Source organism: Eretmochelys imbricata, chromosome 6 (assembly GCF_965152235.1).
Source record: "Eretmochelys imbricata isolate rEreImb1 chromosome 6, rEreImb1.hap1, whole genome shotgun sequence".
NCBI classification, from domain to species: domain Eukaryota; kingdom Metazoa; phylum Chordata; order Testudines; family Cheloniidae; genus Eretmochelys; species Eretmochelys imbricata.
The window spans coordinates 71,330,121-71,348,327 of NC_135577.1; the positions used below are offsets into that span (position 1 = coordinate 71,330,121).

At 42.8% G+C, this 18,207-nt stretch overlaps 1 pseudogene; it reads right to left on the minus strand.

Moving 5' to 3' along the window:
• Nucleotides 1-13,893: 13,893 nt before the first annotated feature.
• LOC144266551 (carbohydrate sulfotransferase 9 pseudogene) lies at nt 13,894-14,718 on the minus strand (annotated as a pseudogene).
• Between the last annotated feature and the right edge of the window lie 3,489 nt (nt 14,719-18,207).

Consider the following 18,207-nt stretch of genomic DNA (forward strand, 5'->3'; position numbering starts at 1 on the left):
CCCCTGATTCACACTATCACAACTTCATTAAGTAAATGTGCACTTTTTTTTGAGGGGAGGGGGGTATTTCCCAACACAGGAACTTAATAATAATTAATAACACTTTGCACTTTAATAATATCTTCATCCATGGTTCCAAAGTGTTTTATGAACATTCATTAATGAAGTGTCACAACACTGCTAAAACTTCAGTATGCACTGTCCTTATTTTAATGCTGAGTAAACTGATATACAAAGAGACCAAATGCCTTGACTGAGGTCATGCTCATGCAGTGAGTCAGTGCCAGAGATGCAAACAAAACTAAGAATTCTGACTTCCAGTGTGCGGCTCTAACCAGGAGATCACGCTCCCCACCCACTTGGGGTTTTAAGTTTTGTTCATTTCAGTCATTATGATTCATTTCAGAGCTATTTCTTACTGCTATGGTTTTCAGTTTCACAGAGTCCTGCTACAGAAGGAACTTTCTGCCTTTGTTTGAATTTGCAAAAAAATTGCCACTGCATCCCCATCAAACCCCTTTCTCAGCCTCATTACCTGCAATGTATTGTTTGCTTTTACTCCTTTCATTTTTTTTACTGCTATAAAAAATTGAAACACAGCATTTCATTGGAAAGATAACAAAGAAACCCCTCTTGGGCCTTGTCTAAACTAGGACAAAAGATGTACTGTTAGAGTTCCAACTAACACAACTGACAAATCTAATGTGGACAAGACACAACTTTTATTGTGTGCTAAACTGGTTGAGTTACCGCCTAGAGGGAAGCATCGACCAGTTTAGCACGTTAAACTATATGTAGCACCTTGACTACATTAGAGTTCTCAAACATATTGATTAGGATATGTTAGCCAATGCTTTGTGACATCACATCTTTAAATCCTAGTCTACTTAGACTGTAATACAAATAAATTATAATAAATAAGACCCAAGAGGATCTGAAAAGTCACTGAGAATTTTAGTTCATCTCCATGCTAATTTTCCCCCTACTGTTACTCACACCTTCTTGTCAGCTGTTTGAAATGGGCCATCCTGATTATCAATACAAAAGTTTTTTTTCTCCTGATCATAGCTCCACCTTAATCGATTGCTGTATTGAGAGTTGATATGGCAACCCCCATTTTTTCATGTTCTCTGGGTATGTGTGTGTATATATGTATGTGTATATATACCTACTGTGTTTTCCACTGCATGTATCCGATGAAGTGGGCTTTAGCCCACGAAAGCTTATGTTCAAATAAATTGGTTAGTCTCTAAGGTGCCACAAGTACTCGTTCTTTCTGCGGATACAGACTAACAGACTGCACTCTGAAACCGGTCCAGAGACAGTGTAAGGTTGCCCCCTGGTGGCTGGCATTGATTACGTTTCCAACTGGAAAGTAAAATCTTTTTTCTACACAGGCCAGGTGGACAGACTTGGGCTCGCACTACTGTGATAAAAGTAGCTGTGTAGACAGTGCTTTGGAGTTGTAACTCGTGCTCTGAAGCCCACCTCCCTCTCTAGCTTCAGAGCATGAGCCTCAGCCCAAGACCCATGAGCCCAAGTCTGTCAACCTGGGCTGGGAGCCTTGCTGCTGCAGGATGTGTAGACATACAGGGGTATTAATCTGGAGTAATTCTGTTGAAGTCAATGTAGTTATGCAGGTGAATAGCTGGTGTATGTGAGAAGAGAATCAGGCAGCAGAACACCCAGCCAGTCTGAGTTGGGAGAGGGGAACTACACAACAAAAATTTTAACTCAAGGGGTGGGGGCTCAGCTCACAAAGTTTGAAAACCACCCAGGGTACAGGAAGAGGATAGCTTAGAGCTGTGTGCAGTGAGGGGTGTAGCTCAGGGTGCAGGGAGAAGGTAGCTAGGGGCTGTGTGCAGGGAGGGAGTAGGTCAGGGTACAGGGAAGGGGTAGCTAGGGGCTGTGTGCAGCGAGGGATGCAGGGAAGGGGGTAGCTAGGGGCTGTATGTAATGAGGGCTGTAGCTCAGGGTTCAGGCAGGGGGTAGCTAGGGGCTGTGTGCAGTGATGGGTGTAGCGAGGGGTGCAGGATGGGGGTAGCTAAGGGCTGTTTGCAGCAAGGGGTGCACCAAGGGGGTAGCCAGTGGCTTTGTGCAGTAAGGGGTGTAGTTCAGGGTGCAGGGAGGGAGGTAGCTAGAGGCTGTGTGCAGCGAGAGAAGCAGGCAGGGGGTAGGTAAGGGTGCAGAGAGGGTGGTAGTTAGGGGCTGTGTGCAGCAAGGGGTGTAGCTCAGGGTGCAGGGATGGGGTAGTTAGGGGCTGTGTGCCAGGAGATTGCAGTTGCTGTTCCCCAGGGGCTCTGAGGGCCCCGGAGCTGGGTCCACTCAGCTGGGCAGCTCTGGCTGTGCGAGCAGTCAAAGGGGGCTGCGACATTAGGAGCACCCACAGCCCCAGATACCAGCCGCAGGAATAGGAGATAGGGAGCACAGTGGCTGCCCAGCCGATGGCACCAGCCAGAGCAGCCGCCCCATCCTGCTTCCTACCTGGCCAGGGGTCTGGGCCTGCGGAGAAGGGAGGGGGGAGGGGAGGGGAGGGAAGGGGAGGAGGTGGGGTGTGTGGAGCTGGCACTGCAGTGCGGGGGGCAATGCCCCCCATTCCACCTCCGCCCCTGATCTCAGAGCTTCTGCCCCTAGGGCACCAGAGTTTGGGGCTCACGGAGCCCCTGAAACCTGCTCATGGCCCCCCAGGGGTCCGCGGACTCCTGGTTGAGAGCTGCTGTTCTAACTTATTTCACAGAAAGCACCATTAATACTTAACATTCTCACAGCATTGAAATCAACAGGACTATGCTGATTTACCTCAAATGAGCATCTGGCCTGGTAAATGAACTGAATCAATGTGAGTCAATCCTTTCCATTAGGCATATTGTTGGGGAAATGCAGTCAGGAACAGATATTTTAAGTCTCAATAATAGCATATCTCTTTTAAAAAAAGAGAGAGAGGGTGGGAGCTATTGGTGGATCTTCCCCTTTCAATGACAAGACAACAGATTAGGGTAAATTAGAAGTTTTTATCGGAACAACGGAGCAGTTGTCTGATCTTTATTTTTTTTTTAAAGTACATTGGATATAAAATAGCAACTTAAGGATCTTCATATTGGTATTCTAGTAGTTCATCTGAACATGCCACTCCACCAAAGATCTAGCTCTAGTTGTGCGATCATAATTAAGCACTCTGGAGAGCATAATGACATCAAAGACAGAAGAGTATGTCTTCAGGTGAAGAACAAACAACAGGAGCAAATTCATTCTTAAATAATAAAGATCCTTGTTTTCATGGAAACGTCCCTATTATATTCACAAGCAGAATTATTTCTAAATAGAATGTTTTACGCGGTTTTCTAGGAAACATCAGCAGATATTTAATATTCACATTCTTGGACATGAGTGTTCACTTGCATAGCCTAAAATGAGTGCCCTTATCTTCATATACCTAACTACCTGCTTGTACATGCATTTGTCCAATTTGTGCAAACAGCTACATCACATTCTAATGGTCTGAGCAGTAGTTGACAGGAAAACTGAATTCTATTTCCAGCTTTTTCACTAATTTGCTGTGTGATCTTTACAGGTCACTTAGGCCCAGATCCTCAATGGTATTTCAGTACCTAACTCCCCTTGATTTCAATGGAAGTTAGGCAGCTAAATATCTTTGAGGATCTGGGCTTTAAACTCTCTCCACTCAGTTTCCCAGTCTTTAAAATAAGGATAATAACTAGAGATTTAAAAATAGGGTGCATAGTTTGGAAAAAATATGAACATTTTGCCCATTTTCTGGGGGGGGAATCAAAATGTGAACATTTTTGACAAGCTCTAATATTAATATTTACTTGCCTTTGAAAAGCACCTAGACTGTTTTCTTCACTTGAAGTCACAGGAACAAATCCAGCTCTGATGTGAGTGCAATTCCTAGTATCTTCAATGGGAGTTGCAGTCGCCTATACCAGGCCTGAATAGACTTTAAAGAAATAGAAAAGTGTTGCATAAAACATTACTTTGGCTTCATCCCGAAGGGAATCGCAAATAGTTTCCAGGAATACAGGATGGATGGAAAATCTAGGAGAAGACTGAAATTCACAAAGGGGAATAGCATGATTAGAAAGTGGTTGAAAAGGGATCTTGTACACAGTCAGCCAAATTCACTACTGACGTAAGCTTGTGCCAATACATTGAGACCAATAGGGTTGTACCTGTTTATATCTGTGGTGAATCTGAGCCAATGTCTCTTTTCTATAAAAGATATAAAGCTATTACACACTCTGGATCATAAGAGGGACACTTCATGGCACATAGTGGCAGGCCACATCCTATGGACTAAGCTGCCGTTTAAGCTGCCACTGAATGTTTTTTCCTTTGCAACTGGATAATTATATCTGTGTTTTAAGGATCATAAAAAAATAACTCAAGCTTCACTTTATCTAGCTCCACAGAGCGTTCTTTTCAATTTTGGCAGCCTTTTGCCACTTCATACGCATGCAGCTTTGAACCTCATTTCAGCACCTTGGATAGTTCATGAGTGTCCAATATCAAAAGGGTGTAAAAAATAAATGCTGCTATCCTAAACCAAAACCTAAGCCCCAGAAAAAATAATCACCTTGAAAGCAGCCAGCAATCTTCTGTCATGCCAATTCTCCTAACGCTGTGGTTTGCAAAGGAAATGATGGATAAGACAGAAAGGAAATCTACCAAAAGGTCGAGAATGGATTACTTTAGGTGGCTTCTGCCTCTGTCCAAAGCAGAGATCACACAGCTCCCTGTCAGCTACAATACCACAGCAGTCAAGCAGACTGAAATTCACAAAGGGGATTTAGAGCCAGCCTAACCAACTACCTGGGATTTCCCCTGGCATAGGTGAATCCCTGAGTGTCATACAGCTGACATAGATGGTTCTACCTGCCATCCCTCTCCACCCCTCTATGGCACGGGGGAAAGAGCCATGGCCAGAGCACTGCATTATGGTGATCCCCTGCTGCTAGAACAGTCCCTTGGGAGCTGCTGCAGCTGGCGCACCTTGAAGAACCCCTGAGGCTGCTAAATTGCACCTTGGGACCAGACGAGTGTCCAACAGCTAAGAGATCATGGCGGTACAGCTGGCTCACAATCATTTTTGCTATTTTGTTGCCTCTCAAAGCTGTGAAAGGTACCAAATAGCCAATGCTGAGGATGTGACCCTTTGATTCAATGGTACTGCTCACATGAGTAAAGCCCATAGGACTTGTCCTTATAATTAGCAATCACTATAACAGTCTTTCAGAACTGCCATGTAAACTTACAAGCTCTATCACAAAAATCTCCTCACCTCCCTTTACCATGATGAAGAAGATAATGAAAAAAACCTAAGGATATTTTACTCACCCATCAAAAAACGTCATTTGCCTTGGATAGGTACAATTTTGCAAGGCTGCATGCACTATGACAGGAAGTGAAGAAGACTACCTGATCCTGTTAGGAACACCAGAGAAAGATTAGGTAGGGAAAAAGTAATAATTTCCCAGGCAATGCTGTTGCCAGCCTGAAAAAAATACCATATGTTTGGCCTGATTTCCCTTTCCCCACCCCCTCAATCAAGTGATTTTAAAAACTCCTACCTGTAGTCTGACAGTTTTATTCCATGCATAGCTGGAGAGACAGGGAATCCCCCTGTCATAAATATAAAGGGAAGGGTAACCACCTTTCTGTATACAGTGCTATAAAATCCCTCCTGGCCAGAGGCAACATCCTGTTACCTGTAAAGGGTTAAGAAGCTCAGCTAACCTGGCTGGCACCTGACACAAAGGACCAATAAGAGAACAAGATACTTTCAAACCTTGGGCGGGGAAGGCTTTTGTTTGTGCTCTTTGTTTACATGTTTGTTCTCCCTTGGGACTGAGAGAGGCCAGGCAGAAATCCATCTTCTCCAACCCATCCTAATCCAAGTCTCCAATATTGCAACCAGTATAGGTAAGCCAGGCAAGGCAGATTAGTTTATCTTTTGTTTTATGTGAATTTTCCCTGTGTTAAGAGGGAGGTTTATTCCTCTTGTCTGTAACTTTAAGGTTTTGCCCAAAGGGGGCTCCTCTGTGTTTTGAATCTGAATACCCTGTATTTTCCATCCTGATTTTACAGAGGTGATTCTTTTACCTTTTCTTTAATTAAAATTCTTCTTTTAAGAACCTGATTGATTTTTCATTGTTCTTAAGATCCAAGGGTTTCGGTCTGTGTTCACCTGTACAAATTGGTGAGGATTCTTATCAAGCCTTCCCCAGGAAAGGGGGTGTAGGACTGGGGGGATATTTTGAGGGAAGACGTCTTCAAGTGGGCTCTTTCCCTGTTCTTTGTTTAAAACGCTTGGTGGTGGCAGCATATTGTTCAAGGACAAGGCAAAGTTTGTACCTTGGGGAAGTTTTTAACCTAAGCTGGTAAGAATAAGCTTAGGGGGTCTTTCATGCGGGTACCCACATCTGTACCCTGGAGTTCAGAATGGGGAAGGAACCCTGACACCCCCTGTCATAAATATAAAGGGAAGGGTAAACACCTTTAAATCCCTCCTGGCCAGAGGAAAAACCCTTTCACCTGTAAAGGGTTAAGAAGCACTTAGTACGGAAGAATCCAATGCACCGCTACAGACTAGGGACCGAATGGCTAGGCAGCAGTTCTGCGGAAAAGGACCTAGGGGTGACAGTGGACGAGAAGCTGGATATGAGTCAGCAGTGTGCCCTTGTTGCCAAGAAGGCCAATGGCATTTTGGGATGTATACGTAGGGGCATAGCGAGCAGATCGAGGGACGTGATCGTCCCCCTCTATTCGACATTGGTGAGGCCTCATCTGGAGTACTGTGTCCAGTTTTGGGCCCCACACTACAAGAAGGATGTGGATAAATTGGAGAGAGTCCAGCGAAGGGCAACAAAAATGATTAGGGGTCTAGAACACATGACTTATGAGGAGAGGCTGAGGGAGCTGGGATTGTTTAGCCTGCAGAAGAGAAGAATGAGGGGGGATTTGATAGCTGCTTTCAACTACCTGAAAGGGGGTTCCAAAGAGGATGGCTCTAGACTGTTCTCAATGGTAGCAGATGACAGAACGAGGAGTAATGGTCTCAAGTTGCAGTGGGGGAGGTTTAGATTGGATATTAGGAAAAACTTTTTCACTAAGAGGGTGGTGAAACACTGGAATGCGTTGCCTAGGGAGGTGGTGGAATCTCCTTCCTTGGAAGTTTTTAAGGTCAGGCTTGACAAAGCCCTGGCTGGGATGATTTAACTGGGAATTGGTCCTGCTTCAAGCAGGGGGTTGGACTAGATGACCTTCAGGGGTCCCTTCCAACCCTGATATTCTATGATTCTATGATTCTATGATTCTATAAGCTAGGATAACCTCGCTAGCACTTGATCAAAATGACCAATGAGGAGGCAAGATACTTTCAAATCTGGAGGGGGGGGAGAAACAAAGGGTTCTCTCTGTCTGTGTGATGCTTTTGCTGGGAACAGAAAAGGAATGGAGTCTTAGAACTTAGTAAGTAATCTAGCTAGATATGCGTTAGATTCTGTTTTATTTAAATGGCTGATAAAATAGCTGTGCTGAATGGAATGTATATTCCTGGTTTTGTCTCTTTTTGTAACTTAAGGTTTTGCCTATAGGGATTCTCTATGTTTTGAATCTGATTACCCTGTAAGGTATTTACCATCCTGATTTTACAGAGGTGATTCTTTTACTTTTTCTTCTATTAAAATTCTTCTTTTAAGAACCTGATTGCTTTTTTCTTTGTTCTTAAGATCCAAGGGTTTGGGTCTGTGTTCACCTATGCAAATTGGTGAGGATTTTTATCAAGCCTTCCCCAGGAAAGGGGGTGTAGGGTTTGGGGAGGATTTGGGGGGAAAGACGTTTCCAAGCGGGCTCTTTCTCGATTATATATTTGTTAGACGCTTGGTGGTGGCATAAAGTCCAAGGGCAAAAGGTAAAATAGTTTGTACCTTGGGGAAGTTTTAACCTAAACTGGTAAAAATAAGCTTAGGGGGTTTTCATGCAGGTCCCCACATCTGTACCCTAGAGTTCAGAGTGGGGAAGGAACCTTGACACCCCCTTTATCCAAATATTACAAAATCAAACACAAATGGAGTTGGGATACATCTCCGTATGTAGATAACACACTTCACAAATGGAAATGTGGCTGACATGGCATTAGTAAAGTGAAATGCAGTTTCCATGTTTTGTTCCTTTTTCATTTTGGTAACTGCCGATCCCTCACAATCTTTGGGGTCATTTTAGGGTTTCTCTTATTCCCATTGATACCTTTCCCCTTGATATCCAGACACAGGGGTTCCTGAAGCTAACATATTGTTTGAACTTAGAAGCAGCAGTGAAATATTGATAAGATTAGTATCCAGTATATTGATGCAAATGATCACCAAGTTACACCATAAGCAGAGAATCAACAGGAGATATATTCAAACATTTCAATACGTTGCATAACACTGAGGTGCATGTTTACTTTCTAGCTCCCATTCAAGGATCTAGATGGTAAAGGAAAATTCAAAGAGAGAAAATGTTAAATGTCTTCCAAAAATGATGCTAGTACTGATAAAATTAGTGAATCTTTAACCTAAGCGCACAAAAGGAAATTAGGGTGGACAACCGTGGTTAATTGTTAGTCACTAGTTCAGCTCTTGCAGAACAAGTTTCCATACAGGTAGGACACAATGGTAATTTAAGAACTTAATGAGTGATCTGAAAAGGTCAAATTCACACATGACGCACCTACCTGTCTTGCAAAATAATCCCTTAATATGAATCAGGGAGTGACAAGCCCAGAAAGGAAGAGAGCAAACTTTAGAAATGGAAGAAAATAAGGTGAGTCAGAAGTATAAGTAACCGAGTTGGAAGTGAATCCTATGAGTCATAGCTCCAAGGGAGAGATCCAGTATCACATTCCTATAATGAAAGACACACAGACAAGAAAAGGTCAGCTTTGTGGGGAAAGAATTAAAGAGTTCACACACGTAAATTTAACAGATGTATTAATTCCTGCATAGACCACAATTCACCACCAGGTGGCTCTATGTGAATTTGGGGAAAACTTTGATGTGGATCCTAATTTCAAACACCTTGGGCTTCTTGAATCTGGCGTTTTGGTTTAGTCTATAACTATAGAACGTCATGTGCCAAGTTCAGATGCAGACCCAGGTTTGAATTTTGAAAGCGTTAGTCATGGCCATTGCAATGTGAGAGCTTGGCATCAGCAAGGAATCCAAGAGTACTCTTAGACTATGGACTGAATTGACCACTTATGAACATGAACTTTCAATCAAAGGAGACTGCACTGTGACTTCAAATGCCTCATAATATTTTCCTTTGCCCACCAGCATCGCCTCTTGCTTTGCTCAGGTTCAGCCAGCTGTTCATCCATGAGCTGATATGAAGAGGCAGAGGAAGAGAAAAAAACCTCTATAATAGCTCTAAAATACATCTGGGTGTTGTGATTTTTGAAGGGCAGCTATCTTGCAAACTGCCAGGGCTAGAAATGAATGCTCTACCTGATTAGCTTAGAATCCCATCTCCGACTTGAGCTGAGGAAGATTGTGATGGAGTATACTGGGCCAGAAGAGGTTAAAGGGAAGTACTAGGCCTAAATACCTCCAACCCTGCAGAGCATTCTCCAGCTGGAGAAAGGTATAAAAATGAGCCACTCTGCTCAGAAGGGGGAAGCTGGGGAGGAGTGTAGACCTATCCAGAAGGCTCCTGCAAAAACGGGCCAGAAACTGAGAGAGTGAAGCAGCACTCGGAAGGGATGCAGGGAAGGTAGCTCAGAGGGCCCCCTGGAGACCAAATGCTGCTGATCCTCCTAGGGCGCTGGGTCAGTTGAGTGGGTGGGCCTGGGCTCCCCTACCTCTGCTCCCATGACTAGGTAGGCGCTAACCAGTGGGTCACCTAGTCCATCAAGGACCCTGTTACAGAGATGTTTTGATATATGATGGCTCATTGCAACCTCTTAGATGTGTCACTGGTTTAAGGCCTCTGGTCTTGGGCTGCAATGTGGAGCTAACAAGCAAGGTTATCTGTAACAGTTGACAGAAACTGGCTGCCAGTAAGATTCTACCTCTGAAAGGTGAGCTGGGGCAGGAGCTGTGTTCAGATACGATAACTTTTAGAAAAGGCCTGGTTCATCCAGTGACATTTCTCAACATCTCTGACTTGCACTGAAGGTCAAACATTCTTCAGGGACACACAGGATTGTTCTCCATGATAATACTCTCAGGCCTGTTTCTCACATTCACCAAGTGGGCTGTGAAAAGCTGTCTCAAAAAGCCTCTGAGCTCCACAGAGCAGCCCAGACCTGCTGATATAAACAGAACCATCTTCCTTTTCTATCCCCTTCACTGACCCTCCCTCTCAGTATGGAAGTGGTTCATATTACCAAGGAAAGCTAACAGTAAGAATCCACATTACTCTGGATTCACTGGACTCGGGCAGGACAAATGGGATCCTGTATTGCTTTATTGGCGATTTGGCAGCCTCTGAAATGTACAAACCTGAAAAGAAGGAAGTTAGAGATCACTTTAATGCTCTCTTTGAATTGATTGGATTGCCTGAGGTCCCGCAGAAATCCTTACATAGATCATATACCTTGAGATGAGCCTGAACAAAATCCCCAGATACAAACACCCATAACCTTGTAGGATGTGGGGTTTCTGCCTGTAGGAACTATGCTGCCAGAGGGAAGGAAGACCAGGAGATCAGCATGAAGAGGATGGTTCTCTGCAGGACTGCTGTTCCCATTCTCTGTGGAGCCTCAGCATCCATGAGATTGTACCCCTAGCCTCTCCTCTTTGATGGAAAGAGTTGTAGGAAATCCATTAGATCAGTTTTGCAATGTTTCCTGGCCTTCCTATTCCTCTTGCAGGAAAAGCCCAACATAGCCCTATCTCTTTCCCCGGGAAATTAATAATTTTCAGCTCTTTAAGCTGGTTTAAAGGACCGTATAAGAAATCATTAAAATTACTATATGTCACACACCAAAGGGTGAGATTATGGTCACTAACATGGCCCGAGTGCACAGAGCAACAAAAACATTGTGTGAACAATATAACCCACAAATGTTATATTCAGTTTATAAAAAACCTTTGAAGTGTATTGTTTAGCACAACACACAGGACTCCATTGTCACAAAAAGGGGACATGGATTTTGGGATAACATAGTCAACAAAATATGGAATTAGATTTTGTCTCAAATTGAAATATCGCTATTAGTTCAGGACATACAGAAATATGATTAAGGCCTCAATCCTGCAATATGGCGGACTGCAGTGACTGCGCTTAGCCCCATCCACTTCAGTGGGATTGGGTGTAAGTACAGCACCCCACCCACATGTTGCATGGTGCAGGACTGGGGATCTAATTTTTTCACAGTTGAAATGGACCACCTATATAAAGATGTCTTCATTCCTATTGTATCAATACCACTGTCACGCTGTCTAGTATGGCCTACAACTGAAAGTGCCAATCTCAGGTCAGAAAACAGGGCGGACATGCCAAACTGGTGGTGTATTCTATAATTAGATTTCACCAAGCCAGTAATACCAGTGCACCCCTGGATTACAATATTCATCTTACCATGGAGCCACAGACAGTCCCCTTAGGCTCTCCAACCCCTCTTTACCACCCCGACAAACTGGACTTTGACATGAAAGGTTATTAAAACCAAAAATCACCTCATCTTAGGTTATCCCCAACCCCAAGCAGTCAGTCACTAACCCTGGGTCAATGGATACTCTGGATCTCACACCAAAGACAACGTTGATGCCAATTTCTTTAGTATACTAACTAAAGGTTTATTAGCTAAGAAAAAGAAATGACAATTATGGAGAGGTTAAAGGAGGTAAAATATATTAACAGATTTGTAAGTCCAAAGAGATAGCAGAGATGTAGCAATCTGCTAGTTCTCCATAAGTCTCTCACCATTCCCCAAAGTTATTTTGGGGATCTCCATCTTTGCACCTGGAATGCTCCCTGTAAGTGTCCAAAACAGCTCAGACAAACAGGAAAGATCCCTGGGTTCATTATTATTCACAGAAGGCAATTAGGCCAGTGTTTTCACTCACAGCAAGGCTCTTTCTTTGTTGACTAAATGCAGACTTGAGCTATGTCTGCACTAGCATTTTTTTCAGTAAAACTTTTGTTGGTCAGAGGTGTGAAAAAAACCACACCTCTGTGCAATATAAGTTTCACTGACAAAAGTGCTGGTGTGGACATTGCTATGTTGGCAGGAGAGCGTCTCCCACTGCCATAGCTACCGCTGCTCATTGGGGGTGGTTTAATTATGCCGGCGGGAGAGCTCTCTCCTGTTGTCATAGAGCAGCTACACGGGAGACCTTACAACGGAACAGCTGCAGCGGTACAGCTGTGCTGCTGTAAGGTCTGTAGTGCAGACATAGCCTAAGTCTGTGGATTTCCCATTGTCTAATACAATGACCCATGCTTTGAAAATAGCACTTTCTGAGATACTCCATTGTCATAATAGCACTGGTCCATTTCTCAGAGTCATACCTCTTAAAGTTAGTGTAATGCAGACCTTCTGGGGCTCAAATACCCATGAGAACATGTTCAACACTTTGCTGTGGGGTTTCACATTTCCTCATGATGTCATAGTGAATGTTACAGAGTAGAAACATTCCAATGAATGTCCAAATGTCCTTCTGCTGGTGGGGAGAGGGGGTGCTTGTTGTTGGGATTGTTTTTTTATTTGCTTTGTTTTGTCCTTTGGGTTTTTTTAGAATAAAGTTAACAACCTCCTGGAAAGACACTTTCTCAGTAGCATTGTTGTTTTCCCTGAATGTGGCCCTTCTTTTATTTGCCAGAATGACACTACAGAATGGCTCAGAATGCAAACGCTTGTCTCTGTGGGCTGAGACCAACTGTTCCAGGGGATTGGAGGCAAACATCACATTCGTGTAATTATGCAGCAAGTCCACCTACAGGGCAGAAGTGTAAGAACAGTTTATAAGTAGGTGTGTCCCTGTGTTCCCTGCAGGTGCCCCCATCTGCAGATTATAATGTCCTTCATTGTGTCTGTGAGTCTGGGAAATATGGTCAATGGTGCACCCTTTTCCATGCCTGAGATGGGTCAATAGCACCCTTTTATAGCTTGCCAAGTGCCTTATACTTGTATAATCTAGAATGATTTTCCTGGTCACTTCTCTAGGAGAGAGGAGTTGGTTGGAGTTTTCATTCTGGATCAGACCATGGGCCAGATTCTGGTTCCAGCTACGACAGTGCAAAGAGTCTTCAAAGCTGCTGCACACTTTTTAGCTGAGCATTCCTATGACCAGGAGTGGGGGGAACCCAAGCTAGCACAATGCCAGCTTTGCTGCATCTACGCCAAATCGTTCCAACACCCACAAAGGTAGGGGAATTGATGGGGGTATGGTGAGAGCGCCGCTGTACTCTGGCAATTTCCAGAAGTGAATTTAGTGATGATTCTGTTTGGTGCACTGCACCTTTACATGTAAGACATCTGCCTGCGTGCCTGCCTGCCTGCTAGAGAATTCCCGTTGGAGGCTCCTACGTGGTTAGGGACACACACGCTGCTTTGTATTTTTTTATTAATTGAAAATCAAAATAATCTAGACTCAAAGTGGACACTCTGAAACATCTGTGCATGGAAAGACCATATTCCCCATCCTTCACCCCCATCATGCCAACGGACTCTGTAAATTTCCGATACATTCAAGGCAATCAGATCAGCAGAAGGAAAATGTCATACAGGTGCAATGTTTCTCACATTGATTCAATAGAGGAGTGTGTACAACAAATAGCTCCATGAGCTACAAAACAATAAGTGCTTGACTGCTACCATCAACCACCTGTAATCATCTGTGTAGACAACTTCATGTGATTTTGTAAGAATAAAAATGGCCCTCGTGTTCATACTGTATCAGTCTTGTAAAGGTTCATTTTCAAATCATAAGGATAGTTGAACATGGCAAAATCCATCTGGTACAGCTTCTTGATCTTTTGAATTTGCTCTGCGCTCAGCTTTCTGAGATATTCGAGGGTGATATCATCACTAGTACGTTTCTCTGAGTCATACTTCTTAAAGTTAGGGTAGTGCATATCCTCTGGGGCTCCAATGTTCCTGAGAACATGTTCAGAATCTTGCTCCAAGGTCTCAAACTTCCCCATGATGTCATAGTGAATGTTGCAAGGATCACAGAGTAGAAACATTGGTTTCCAGTGAACATCCAAAAGTTCTTGGTTTTTTGTCAGAATAAAGTTAACAAACTCCTGGAAAGTCACCTTTTCAGTCGAATTTTTGTTTTTCCTGCACATGGCCTTGATCTCATTTGCCAAAGTGATACTATAGTATGGCTCAGAGTGCAGAAGTTTGTCTCTGTAAGCTGAAACCAACCGTTCCAGGGGATCTCTGGTGAACATCACTTTGGTGTAACTGGTCAGCAATTTCGCCTGATAGTCAGAAGGGTAAGAACTCAGCCTCTTTATCAGTGGGGTTTGGTGGATGAGATCATAGTGGACTTCATTAGCCTTTCTGCTCAGGTTCATTGTGAGGAGAAGGATGATTCTCTTCCAATTGGAGCAGCCCACCTTGGGCACCTCACAGTAGATGAACTTGTGATTATGCTCCACAAAGATCTGTCTTGCTACCGTATGTTTCAGTTTGCTTTGTGAATGAGAAAGGTTGTTCATCAGGCAGGTGGAGTTCAGAGTGTCTTTGCGATAGACTTGACCCATCAGCCAATCTTCCTTAGGAACTGAAAAAGAAGATGTGTGCAAGAAAGGAAGATAAACTATCAGTGTAAAGTAATTTTGCGGAATTCTCTTTTCATTCAGGAAATCATAGAACTAAAATTGAAGCTCAGGATTAACATTAATCTCTAGTTCACTGTCACTTGTCTGCACTATTATAGGCATGCAACACAAGCTACCGTGATTATTAAAAGGCTTGTTAGAAGGAGAACTTGGGAAATGAATGGCAGGAGCAATATTCTTAGGGCGAATCCTGCCATGCATCTTCAAACACTTAGCTTCAGTGGCAAATGTGGCTTTTTGTGGCATTCTCTTCCCTACTCATGCCACAATAACTAAGAATCTGTCAGGCCAGGCCCCTCAGATATTTTATTTGTATTATTTGTACATGCACCCTCATTGTGCTACTTATTTTATATACTCCAAAAAGATGGTCACTGTTCCAAGAAACAAAAAATCCTTGTATTTATATATTCTTTACTCACTCATCATTTTTGTTTGCCACTTGTAGAATACCCCAGAAAGAAGACTTCCAAGAATGAAAATTAGGACAAGAAAAATGAACACCTTCTGGAGCACCTTGTCCACCATGTTTTCCCAGGAAAGAGAAGGATGTGGCCTTAGTGTAGGAAATCTGTCTTCCTAGCTTCAAGAAAATGAGAGACAGTTTATTGTATGACTTTTGCTACAAAAATATCACATGCTACAAAGAGTATAAGAGGTCAGAGAGTCAGTGAGGTGCAGGAATGTGCTGTAGAAGGACATAAGAATGGCCCTACTGGGTCAGACCAAAGGTCCATCTAATCCAGTATCTTGTCTTCCGACAGTGGCCAATGCCAGGTGCCCCAGATGGAATGAACAGAACAGGTAATCATCAAGTGATCCATCCCCTGTCACCCATTCCCAGCTTCTGTCAAGCAGAGGCTAGGGACACCATTCCTACCCATCCTGGCTTTTAGTCTTTGATGGACCTATCCTCCATGAACTTATTTAGTTCTTTTTTGAACCCTGTTATGGTCTTGGCCTTCACAACATCCTCTGGCAAGGAGTTCCACAGGTTGACCATGCGTTGTGTGAAGAAATACTTCCTTTTATTTGTTTTAAACCTGCTGCCTATTAATTTCATTTGGTGACCCCTAGTTCTTGTGTTATGAGAAGTAGTAAACAACACTTCCTTATCTACTTTCTCTACACAAGTCATGGTTTTATAGACCTCAATCATATCTCCCTTTAGTCGTCTCTTTTCCAAGCTGAAAAGTCCCAGTCTTATTAATCTCTCCTCATACGGAAGCTGTTCCATACCTCTAATCATTTTTGTTGCCCTTTTCTGAACCTTTTCCAATTCCAAAATATATATATATATTGGAATTGGAAAAGGTTCAGAAAAGGCAACAAAAATTATTAGAAATATATACATATATTTTTTTTTTGAGATAGGGAGACCATGTGAGTGACTGGGCAACAAAATGGCAGATGAAATTTAATGTTGATAAATGCAAAGTAATGCACATTGGAAAGCATCATCTATCTTCTGTCCTATTATCTATCCCTTTCTTAATTATTCCCAGCATTCTGTTTGCTTTTTTGACTGCCGCTGCACATTGAGTGGTATCCACACTATCCACAATCCACAATGACTCCAAGATCTCTTTGTTAAGTGGTAACAGCTAATTTAGACCCCATCATTTTATACGTATAGTTGTGTTTATGCTTTCCAATGTGCATTACTTTGCATTTATCAACATTAAATTTCATCTGCCATTTTATCGCCCAGTCACCCAGTTTTGTGAGATCCTTTTGTAGCTCTTCACAGTCTGCTTGGGTCTTAACTATCTTTAGTAATTTTGTACCATCTGCAAATTTTGCCACCTCACTGTTTACCCCTTTTTCCAGATCATTTCTGAATATGTTGAATAGGACTGGTTCCAGAACAGACCCCTGCGGGACACCACTATTTACCTCTCTCCATTCTGAAAACTGACCATTTATACCTACCCTTTGTTTCCTATCTTTTAACCAGTTACCAATCCATGAGAGCACCTTCCCTCTTATCCCATAGCAGCTTACTTTGCGCAAAAGCCTTTGGTGAGGGACCTAGTCAAAGGCTTTCTGAAAATCTAAGTACACTATACCCCCTTGGTCCACATGCTTGTTGACCCCCTCAAAGAATTCTAGTAGATTGGTGACGCATGATTTCCCTTTACTAAAACCATGTTGACTCTTCCTCAACAAATTATGTTCATCTATATGTCTGACAATATTGTTCTTTATTATAGTTTCAACCAGTTTGCCCTGAAATCAGGCTTACAGGCCTGTAATTGCCGGGATCACCTCTGGAGCCCTTTTTAAAAGTTGGCGTCACATTAGCTATCCTCCAGACATCTGGTACAGAAGCTGATTTAAATGATAGGTTACAGACTACAGTTAGTAGTTCTGCAATTTCACATTTGAGTTCCTTCAGCACTCTTGGGTGAATACCATCTGGTCCTGGTGACTTATTGCTGTTTAATTTATCAGTTTATTCCAAAACCTCCTCTAATGATACTTCAATCTGGAACAGTTCCTCAGATCTGTCACCTAATAAGAATGGCTCAGGTTTGGGAATCTCCCTCACATCCTCAGCCATGAAGACAGATGCAAAGAATTATTAGTTTCTCCGCAATGGCCTTGTCGTCTTTGAGTGCTCCTTTAGCACCTCAATCGTCCAGTGGCCCCACTGGTTGTTTAGCCGGCTTCCTGCTTCTGATGCACTTAAAAAAAAATTGCTATTATTTTTTGAGTCTTTGGCTAACTGTTCCTTAAATTCTTTTTTGGTCTTCCTAATTGTATTTTTATACTTCATTTGCCAGTGTTTATGCTCCTTTCTATTTTCCTCACTAGGATTTTACTTCCACTTTTTAAAGGATGCCTTTTTGCCTCTCATGGCTTCTTTTGTTGTTTAGCCACGGTGGCTCTTTTTTGGTTCTCTTACTATGTTTTCTAAGTTAAACCTCTATTATGGTGTCTTTAAAAAGTTTCCACGCAGCTTGCAGAGATTTCACTTTTGGCATTGCACCCTTTAATTTCTGTTTAACTAACCTCCTCATTTTTGTGTACTTCCCCTTTCTGAAATTAAATGCTACAATGTTGGGCCGCTGTGGTGTTTTTCCTGCCACAGGGATGTTAAATTTAATTATATTATGGTCACTATTACCAAGCGGTCCAGCTATATGCACCTTTTGGACAAGATCCTGTGCTCCACTTAGGAATAAATCAAGACTTGCCCTCTCCTCTGGCGAGTTCCAAGACCAGCTGCTCCACAACGCAGTCATCTAAGGTGTCAAGAAACTTTATCTCTGCATCCTGTCCTGAGGTTCCATGTACCCAGTCAATATGGGGATAATTGAAAGCCACCATTATTATTATTGAGTTTTTTAATTTAGTAGCCTCTCTAATCTCCCTGAGCATTTCACAGTTACTATCACCATCCTGGTC